The sequence below is a fragment of the Macrobrachium nipponense genome, chromosome 36 (assembly GCF_015104395.2).
Source record: "Macrobrachium nipponense isolate FS-2020 chromosome 36, ASM1510439v2, whole genome shotgun sequence".
NCBI classification, from domain to species: Eukaryota; Metazoa; Arthropoda; class Malacostraca; order Decapoda; family Palaemonidae; genus Macrobrachium; species Macrobrachium nipponense.
The window spans coordinates 11,245,372-11,256,290 of record NC_087220.1 but is presented as its reverse complement, the minus strand read 5'-3'; the positions used below and the strand labels follow the sequence as shown (position 1 = coordinate 11,256,290).

Genomic DNA, 10,919 nt, shown 5'->3' with positions numbered 1-10,919 from the left:
TACGTAAAAATTGATAATGTCCCCTGAGTGTGCTGAAAACGGAGTATGAGGTACAATCACTTAGGTAATGTATCTGGTAACAGAGATAAGATGTCGTCGGTACATGGCACTGGAAACTATCGGGAGTCGTTTCCTTGTTTAAGCGACAGAAATCTACGCAGATACGCCAAGTCCGATCTTTTATGGCATGACGTTTGAGGGAAAAATTATATGGGCTTATTTGATTTCCTAATGGCTCCTATTACTAACATTTTTCAACTGCGTCATTTACCTCTATTTTGAAATTTCAGTGAGAGTCTATACGAAGGTACGTATATAGCTTTATGTTGTCCTTAGACCGTATTTTTGTGTTAAATTACATCCGTTTTTTCCCAGAGATCACTCGCTAGTGGAGAAACTGCATGGTATTTATATGATAGAAAAAAATTTTTTTCTGCTGAATCACCTCTGCTTGAATGACTTTACGGATATTACTTTAGATAGATTATCAGAGAGATTCATCTACGACATGATTGGGCGTGATTAAAAATTAGCAACAATAAAAGAAATGCGATATTATATGTATAGGTTTTTTGTGGATACTATATTAACTTGTTGCTGCTAGTCAACCGTGTCTAGGGCTTTGTTCGCGGAAATCATTATATTTCAGAGTGTCGGGAAGGATTAAAATTTCATTTCCCAGCAAAGTCTTTTTACACGCACTAAGACATTCGAGGGTGCATGCTTCTCGAGATTTTGCGTGCAAAGTGCGACTGCGGTTGTGGGAGAATTCTGTTGGGTCATTTGAACAATGTTACGATTTATGAGACAAATGTATAGTTCCTTTATATAAGTTATTATTTGATTAACTGTCTCATTTTTGTTCAAACGGATTTTAATATGTTGAAGGTTTATAGGATTTTCCTTTGATAAACACGCCTTATTTTGCGGAGGGATGAAGATAATATTTTGTATACCCTAGATGGATCTTACAATTACACTAGATACAGATCAATGTTTTTTATAACTATAGAGGTATCTGTAAGCGCTCGCTTATCCGGACTTCTCATTAGAGAAGTTCGAACAACAGACGGTGAGTCCGTAAATACAGGATATTACGTGTACTAAAGAAATAAAACAAGATACTCTAATTTTTACGGCGCGTACAGTTGGGCTTAATCCACACTACTTATAATAACTTATTGTATTAAAATTACTAGAACCTGCTCTGGATTACTTGATATGTCGTGTGATTCATAGGAAAAATCCTTTTTAAATTCAAAAAAGGTATTGGCATAAAAATAAAAAGGAAAAGGTATGGTATAATTGATCCAACATCACTTTTCCCACTCTGCTAGAGTCGCTTAGTGTGTGGAATTTGCTATGCTTTGAACACTTCGGCAGATCTAACTGACCTTGACCGCTTGACTAGGTGACACAGTAACCGAGTTTGCTTGTTTGATTCTGAAAGGGCTACTGTTTCTATTTCTTTTTTTTTGTAATAATTAGGATCCTTCTCTTTATTACCATCGGCAACATATTGTGTAGCATTAATGTTGCTGGTTACGTATAAAGCAATGAATGACGAAACTATAGGCACTGAGCGATTACTATTAAGACAAGTTATCTCTACTGCATTCAATATTAACTGTTTGTAATTGCTGTTGTTTACTTCATTCTTTGCTAAAATTTGAAATAGTGAGGGATCCACTGGTCAGTGCATTTAGCCTAATGAAAGTTTTTTAATAGGCATGTTATTCCTTGTAATCCAGCCATATATTTAAAGTTAAGTTGAGTCATTGAGGTTCGATATTTTATATAACTCAAAAACTCAAGGCTAAAACTGCGATCGGGACTTTGCAAAGGAGCATTTATTGTCATGACCCGAAATAGTGTTACCTCTAATTTATATAGATTTGTACGGGTGTTCCACTTGTTTTTTTGTGTGTTTTCTAATCACTACGGTGCCTAACGACCTATCCATGCATCTGTATAAATACAGACGTCCAACTGCGTAAACGCATATTCACTGTTTAATATGATTTGTTACGTAAGGGATTAATAATCACCCATGATAAAATTAACATAGTATATGATTATGATATTTCAGTAGAACTTCTGGAAACAGACACTCAAAGATAAAAAACTCGCAGTAGCGAAATCTCAATGATGTAGATAATTTCTGTAAAAAAGTAAGATTAAGAATGTCTCGTAACTTCAGCCCACAGGAATAACGAAATTCGACCTACAAAGGAAACACTCAAGTTACTCCAAATGAATAAAAATTGTACTTAGCTTGCTTTTGTGGGAAGTCACGGTGTTCCGATAACGACAACACGGCCTTGGTCCTCCTACTCTATTTAGCGGATGACCTGGTTTGGCTTCAGTTTCCCCCGTGCGCGTTGTTTCGATGATTCGAGCCTTGAAAGATCCGATGCTGCAGACGCGTTCGGTTTGTTTCTTGAAGTGCCGGAAACGCTCACTAACGATGTTTTCTTGAATGATTCTAATGAGAGACGAAGCTTGCGTTGCCATAGGAAAAGGACACGTCGGTTTTGTTTCTTGAAGTTATTCACTAAACGATGATACTAAGTTGCTTGAAGAATCTGTTGCTTTCGTCGTCGTTGAAGAGTTCTTATATGATACTTCATTATTCTGATTTTTCTTCGGAGAAGTTGTAGAGTTCTTCTGGTCCACTGCCACCACTTTTAGGGCTTGTGCCTTGTATGATAAGGCGCCCTATGAGGTAATGTTAGACTTGCGATAATCTTACGCTAAGTCGGTTGGTATTGCACTTCCATCTTCAATGGAGTGTTTTGGGGTTTGTAGATCACTTACGAAGTCAGGATTATCTTCTTGTTTATGACGACGATGTGTTAAACTCATGATGATTCGGTGAGGAGGTTCTTGTAGAAAACACGAAGTATAAAAATATATATATTCTTCTTAGTTTACATGGTGAAGATCAGGTATGATTGTACAAGTCTTCTAATAACGATAGCTTGATCGCTTCTGCCAATGATGATGGCTAATTCTATTCTCTCTACATGATAAAGCTTAGGTAAAGAGATACAAGTCTTCTAATGACGATAGCTAACTCTGTTCTGCCTCTACTACCATCTCCTTTACCAGTCATAAAGGAACAGACAGTAGCTCGAACATATGAACATACAATCAGATGACATAGTTACATACGAACATAGATCATAATGAGACACACTACAGATCACGTAGGCCGTTTGAATTATAGGTCCCGGTGTTTGTCTCAAGCAGGAGCTTGGAATAGAGTTTATAAACAAATGAATGACTACAGGTGACGGCATGTGTTATCTTAGCCTACTTTTATTGTATACGTCATCTTTAGCGTCTCTAGTCTGATCATATTCCTGCAAGCAATCTGGTTGACCTCTTTAGTTTTAGTCTTTTATATATATGGAATAACATTCCATATTTTTATTATGTAAACACTTACATATATATATATATATATAATATATATATATATATATATATATATATATATATATACTATATATATATATATATATATATATAGTTCTATTTCTTTTTGCGATGAAAGGACCTGAAGCAAAAGCAAACAAGTAAAAATGCGCCGATATTTCTTCGACGCAATCGTGTTTTCTGTATGAACCTCTCAGCTGCGACCCATGAAGCTTTCAGCCACGCCCGGTGATGGCATGTAATATTAGTACCTATAGCATTGCCAGACGTACGATCATAGTTAACTTTAACCTTAAACAGAAATACAAAAAAAAAATACTGATGCTGCAGAGCTGTAATTTGGTGTGTTTGATTACTTGATGGTTGATAATCAACATGAGATTTTGCAGCCCTCTTAGCCTCAGTGTATTTTAAGATATGTGGGTGGACAGAGAAGGTGCGAACGGACAGACAAATAGCCATCTTATTAGTTTTCTTTCACAGAAAACTAAAAATTTGATATATAGATCTATTTCTTTATACGATGAAAGAGTCTTAAATATCGTGGGTCCTGCACGACCAAGGAGTGTTTTCAAAAAACATGTTTTTTCCCATAAATTATCACCCATGTCCAATGCGGGTGTAATCGACCTGCAGACGGTCTAGTATACTGTCAGGTTTGATGGTGAGCAGACGTGCCAGCCCCTCTCTTCAGTGCATCCCTATTTTCTGAGGAACCACTAGGGTCAAGGACGACCCACATCTTAGTAGAAAGGTTAGTGATCGAAAATCAAAGTTATTACATAACAGTTTCTCAATGAACACTCTGTAGAGTCATGTGACTTTGTTGTGTTGGAAAGTCTAGCTGGGTCCTATATCTAAGTAACACACCACAAACCGAGTGGCAGAGATGCCACATACCGCCATATTGTCCAATTTGCTTCGAGTGCCACTTTTTGCATTTTTTGCATAAAGCAAAGTTTCTAGATAACCATCAGATATTGAGTATTATTCATTCTAATCGTGTTATGTACTGTTGGAATATGTCGGAGGATGATGTTTTTATAAAATGAAGCTGCTTTGTGAATGCATTATCACGTCGTAAATGCGCTCAAGGTCACGTGACCTTGTAGTGCCAATTTCTGTGTTTTTTTTACGAATAGCAAAGTTCTTATGTAGCCAATTCATGTCGGACTGTGTGCATAATAGCTAACTTAGTGTATTTTTTTGTTTTTTTTTTTTTATATTGTAAATTGTTTCGGGATGTTTATGGGTCACGTGAGCAAATCTGGGAGCGGCAGAGATGTCACATAGCAGAAACATAGTTCTAATTTCTTTCGAGTGTCATTTTTGAAGTTTTTGCAATAAGCAAAGTTTTTTAGATAAATGTCGGATACTGGAGTATTGTTCATTTCAATCGTATTTTGTACTGTTGGAATATGTCGGAGGATGATGTTTCTATAAAATGAATGCCTGCCACTTACCTACGACTTACATATGCCCTTATGGTCACGTGACATTCAAGTGCTAATTTCTGTGTTTTTTTGCGAAGAGCAAAGTTATTACGTAGCCAATACGTGTATGACTGTGGCATAATAGCTAATATTATAGTTTTTTTTATATTGGGAAATGTTTTACTATGTGCGCAATCATGTACGGGAGACGTTTTTACTTCGTATGCTGTTTGTAGCAAACGTGTGCGCGACCTTGGTAGTGGCTGAGGTGCCATATTGCCAATAATCCATGCGTCTTTGAATGCCCGTTTTTTTTGTTTTTCTTTTTTTATGAAAAAAGCAAAATTATTAGGAAAAGTAAACGAAGCACATTGAAATTGAAAAGTGTTCATGCTAGTAGTGTTGTTCATGTCAGTATAGTTTTGTTCATGCTAGTATAGTTTATGTTTTTTATGTGGAATATGTTGGAGGTTGGCGCGTTGTTTCATCGCGTACTACTCTGGGCCATTGTATGCGAAGATTCTGTTTACCTTCTTTTCCGAGTGCTCATTTCTAATGTTTTTGCCATCCCCCCCCCCCTCCCCCCTCCCCCCTCTCCCTCTCTCTCTCTCTCTCTCTCTCTCTCTCTCTCTCTCTCTCTCTCTCTCACATTCCTCTTTGATCCTTTTTGATTAGTGTTTCGTATATTCGTGGCTCTCTCTCTCTCTCCCTTTGTTTTAGTGTTTCACATATTTCTGGGTCTCTCTTTCACTCTCTCATCTCTCATCTTTTTTTATGTTTCGCATAGTGTGGGTCTCATCTGGGTCTCCTCTCTCTCTCTCTCTCTCTCTCTCTCTCTAATGCCTCTTTGATCCTTTATGTTTATGTTTTGTATATTTGTGGGTCTCTCTCTCTCTCTCTCTCATCCTTTGTTTTAGTGTTTCGCATATTTATCTCTCTTTCTCAAACTCTCTTTCCTCTCTCTCTCTAAAAATGAATCTATCTCATCTTTGAAAGCTATAGTAAGTGAAGCGCGCGCTCTCTCTTCGTCTCGCGATAATAATAATTCCATCTCATCTCTGAAAGCTGTAGTAAGTAAAGTTCTCTCTCTCTCCTTCTCGTTCTCTCTCTCTCTCTCTCTCTTGTTGTGCGTAAACATCTCTCTTCCCCCCCCCCCCTCTCTCTCTCTCTTTTGTTGTGCGTAAACATCTCTCTCTATCTCTCTCTTTTGTTGTGCGTAAACACCTGCGTGACCGACCTTGGAAGTGGCTGGGATCCCATATATTGACATTTGATCCATTTCCTTTCGAATGCCCCTTTCTGTGTGTGTGTGTGTGTGTGTGTGTGTGTGTGTGTGTGTGTGTTTTAAAGCAAAGTTATATGGTAAACATTGCGAAGAGAACAGGGTTCATGCTAGTATAGTTTTGTTTTATTACTGGAATATGTTGGAGGGTGGTGAGTTGTATCGCGTACGTGCCCGGGGTAATGTTTGTGCTGATTCCGTTTGAGTGCTCATTTCTAATTTTTTTTTTTTTGAGTGCTCATTTCTATTTTTTTTTGAGTGCTCATTTCTAATTTTTTTTCGAGTGCTCATTTCTAATTTTTTTTTTTTTTCAAGTGCTCATTTCTAATTTTTTTTTTTTTTCGATGTGCATATTTCTAATGTTTTGCTTTTTTTTCAGTCATGGCTTCTAGGGCCACGCAGAGGTCTGAGTACGGCCGAAATCAATGAGGTCATTGCTCAATTATGAATAAAGCGATGATTTTGATGGCAGTTACGTTTTCATTTGGCTGACACGCAGCAGGGACATCTTCCTGCCATTGGCCACGTCAAGCTGCGCAAGCGTGTTCGCTGCCGAAGTTGCCCATCTAGAGACGACCACAAGACGAACACAGCATGTTTGCGATGCAACGGGAGCCCGTCTGCCTACAGCATCAAACTGTCTTGTGTCTGAAGTGTGTGCCTCGTACGTAGGTAAGTTACATCATGAAACTTTTTTACAACTTGTTTGCATAAATGCTATAATTTTAATCTTTACAAAATATATATCATCCATTTTTTACCTAAAATACTGCAATAGTTTATTTTTCATTTTTGTCGATATTTCCAAATATTCTAAAATATTCCCTTTTCGAAATATTTCTTTTTGATGACTGCAAAATAATTTTCAAACATCCAGCAAGCCACCATAATAGTTTTATGCAAATCAATGCATAATTATATAGCTAAGTAACACATTGAAAATTTCACTCCATTCCTCCATTTCAGGTAGCAAATTTGGCCGTCGCACTTGTCGTGGGTGGGGCCCTATTTACTGTACATATCCATTAGGTAAGTTGCATGCCGCTTATATATTCTTGTTCTCTATAGAATTTGTGATATTCTGGTAGATTTTCATGCATAAATATCATATCTTATAGTAGTTAAACAGCCATTTTTTATAAGAAAATTTTCATGGTAAAACAAGGAGGTCAACAAATGACCTTTACATTAGAGTAAGTTTTATGGGTCAGATTTTTTTTTTGATGATTGCAAAATAATGTTGAAACGTCCAGCAATCTACCATAATAGTCTTATGCAAATCTACGCATAATTAGGTAACTAGATAACACATTGAAAAATTACATTCCATTCCTCCATTTCAGGTAGCAAAAATTTGGCCGTCGCACTTGTCGTGGTGGGGGCCCATTTACTGTATATATCAATTAGGTAAGTTGCTTACCGCTATATATTCTTGTTCTCTATAGAATTTGTGATATTCTGGTAGATTTTCATGCATAAATACCATATCTTATAGTAGTTACAGCCATTTTTATAAGAAATTTTCATGGTGAAAATAGCAGGTAAAAAGTGAACTTTAGATTTGGCCCCTGATATAACAGCTAATATCATCTTTGTCCAAATATTTTTACATAATTACTTTTTAGGATAATATGACTTTATTCTGTATAAAAATCAGCCACTTCCTAATTCATTTAGGTACAAAAAAAAATTCGTGAAAATTTGCCAGTTTTTGGAGGCAAAATAAATTTACCTTTTTTTTCTCTTTTCAGATTTTGACCTCTATGGGTCCGACACCTTTTCTGGCTGTGGAGACTTGTAAATTGTAGTTTTAGGAAGGATTCCCTCAATTTATTTTCTTATATAGGTTATTTTGTATTTTTTATAAATATTTTTGTAAATTATTTTTTGTTATATACTTATTTTTTTAAAATATTTGTAATAAATATCAAATTTGTAGATGGGTATTATTTATCTCTTCAGTAGTATAGTATTATCTTATAACTAATTTTTAGAAACTATAATGTATTGCAAAAATGAAGTTACTGATTTTTGGCAAATTTTTCTAGACGCTCGGGTCGAGGTTGACCCACATCTTTTAACGGGGGGGAGGTAGCGAAATAGAGATACCTGTCCAGGGCGTCTAAACCAAACCTCGTACTTCATTATCACACTTACTGGCTATCTTACAGCTAGGGTTCGTATTTATATATAGCCTTTATATTATAAAAAAAAAAAAAAAACAGACGGTTCTACCATGCCTAAGGTCGGCAGTGTCTTCAAACTTCATAGGATCCCTCTTCATTGCGCCAAGAGTTTGTTTATTTTACCGAATCGGTTCGCCGTCGTTACACACAATGATACCGAAATTTCATCCCTCAACGAAAACAACAATTCAATTTGTTTTTTAAATTAATAGAGACCCACCGCACTGAATGGATATGAAAACCACAGGGCCTCCAGTGACTAAAAAAAAAAAAAAATACAGCGCCATGTTATAGATTTGTCGTGAAACTACCTTAGATTTGTGCAACAATAATTCTAGTTGAAAGTAATCATTAAACAGAATATATGAATTATACTGAATATTTCAGTTAAGGGCATGGTGCCCTCTGAAACAAAAATATTAATAAAAATATAAGTATTTAATATTTCAACTTAATACTTTCAGGGTACATTATAAGACCATTGCCAAATTCATGTGAGCATAAGAATGGAATATGTCCGGCCGTCCGTCGTATGCCGCAAAGTTATTGCGGTCTTATTATTTACCCTAGAATTACCTATTTTCTTATGAAGATAATCAAATATCATACAAACACCGGGTATTTTCGTTTTCCCTTCTAGCTTTATACTTTTTCCACAAACGAGGTTACACGAGAAAGTCACATCCAGTAAGCACTCACATGAGCAGTTTCAAGAAGCGCCTATTAATGTTAGAATTTTTGGAAGTATATGAATCCAAAAAGTAGTCTTCTGAGTTATAATGCTCTAAAGTCTTCAGTATCATGTCGGAAGAAGGCTCGAAATTTTCAGTACAACCTTCCCACAATTGAAAGAATAGTCGCCGTCCATAGAATCAATATACGTTAAGAGCAAAAAAGTTGTTATTCTCACACAGCTTTTTTTTTTAAACTAATATTGATTCTTTAGACGACTAATATTCTTGTAATTCTAATACTTAGTACTGATTATTTCTGCCAACGCATATTGATAACTTGTTCGGATCCAAGTCACCTTCCCCCAACCCCCCTCTCTCTCATTTTTTTTCTTTTGCTTTGCCCTTTTAGATATCTTCATAATTATTTGTTTGCACTTGTGGAAATATAAAATCTTCCAATGCGTGTGTGCCTCATATTCGTAATGCTGTGTAGTATGTGTGTAAAATGGTATTGCACATAGCTATTAGTGTGCGTTATTTTGTAGGACTATTAATCGCGATAATTTTTTGGTAAGTTATTTAAACTGTTATATTACTGTACTTGGATATTGAACAGTGCACCTAATAGATGTAACTTGCTGCCTAGGTTATTTAGGCATTGACTATAGGCCCATTCTTTTTTTCTTTTTGTTTTTTAAAAAATCACTAAGAAATGGGATTATGATCAAAATAAAAATTATGTATAGGCGTATAGGCCTTGAGTACAAATTTAATCATAAACATAAAAAAGAAAAATTAAATAGCTAGCCTTATGAAATCAAATCCAGAAAACGTGAAAACTAATCATAATTTAACCAAATAAGAAAATATTCCAATGATCAGAATAAAGATCGAGATAGGAACACAGGCTCAGTTATGCTCTCCTATAGTTACGGAATGTTCAAAGTGCTTCCCACAGATTTTTACCCACAAAGTGGCAACACTTGTGCACTGGTGTCATTGTCAAAGGGCCGTATTTTTAAACGTACCACCTTCCCTGTTCGATGAAGAGTTCCTTCGTGGAGCGGCATTTCAAAAACATAGCGGAGGGGAAGCGATTTCATGAAGAGGGACTGTACGGGACCGTTGGTACGCGGGAAGTGGTCAACAAATTAATATTTCATTCGAAAGACGGCTATTCTATCTCTATACCACTTTATGCCTATTATTCATACATACATACATACACATACATACATGCATAAACACACACACACACACACACACACACACACACACACACATATATATATATATATATATATATATATATGATATATATATATATATATATATACTTACATTACACAATTGTTTTGTCATTAATGCAATTACTACTGCAGAGTCCAGCTGCCTTTACAGCTAAGCCCGCCTGCTGATTACGTCACGACCACTCATGAAGCTGATTGGTTGGAAATAATTTTTAAAAGTTCGCTAATCTGTGGTTCTTTTCATCTTCATTTAGTTTGTAATGGTTGTTTTGCCAACCAAAACTAAATACGTTTGTGCTGATTATAATATAATCCAAGAGGAGGTTAAAGACGATTCTGTTACAGCTGTGAAGTTCAGAACCACCTGACAGCCAGGAACTTGGGAACCTGAGTTCCTCTAAGTACAAAGACAGTCTTTTACCATAATGCAAATATGACCATTTGCACTGAAGTACTGAAAAAAATAACCTACTGAGATATTTGGCACGTGCTATACGTTCCAATAACTACATTAGTTACGCGGTTCTCTTTTAATTTTACGTAAATTAGAGTTAGTGCTACAAAGACTAAGGCAGCATAACCTAAGGGTAAAGATAATTAAGTGTGAATTTTTTTAAACAGAACTAGTCTATTTAGGTTTCACGGTGTCTAGT

General features: G+C 36.0%; 1 long non-coding RNA gene across 1 annotated transcript; it reads left to right on the top strand.

The window, feature by feature from the left end:
* The first annotated feature begins 7,506 nt into the window (after positions 1 to 7,506).
* LOC135203271 (uncharacterized) lies at positions 7,507 to 8,094 on the top strand. The gene is made up of 2 exons (XR_010311891.1): positions 7,507 to 7,563; positions 7,908 to 8,094. It is a non-coding gene; the product is annotated as an uncharacterized LOC135203271 (long non-coding RNA).
* Positions 8,095 to 10,919: the final 2,825 nt, after the last annotated feature.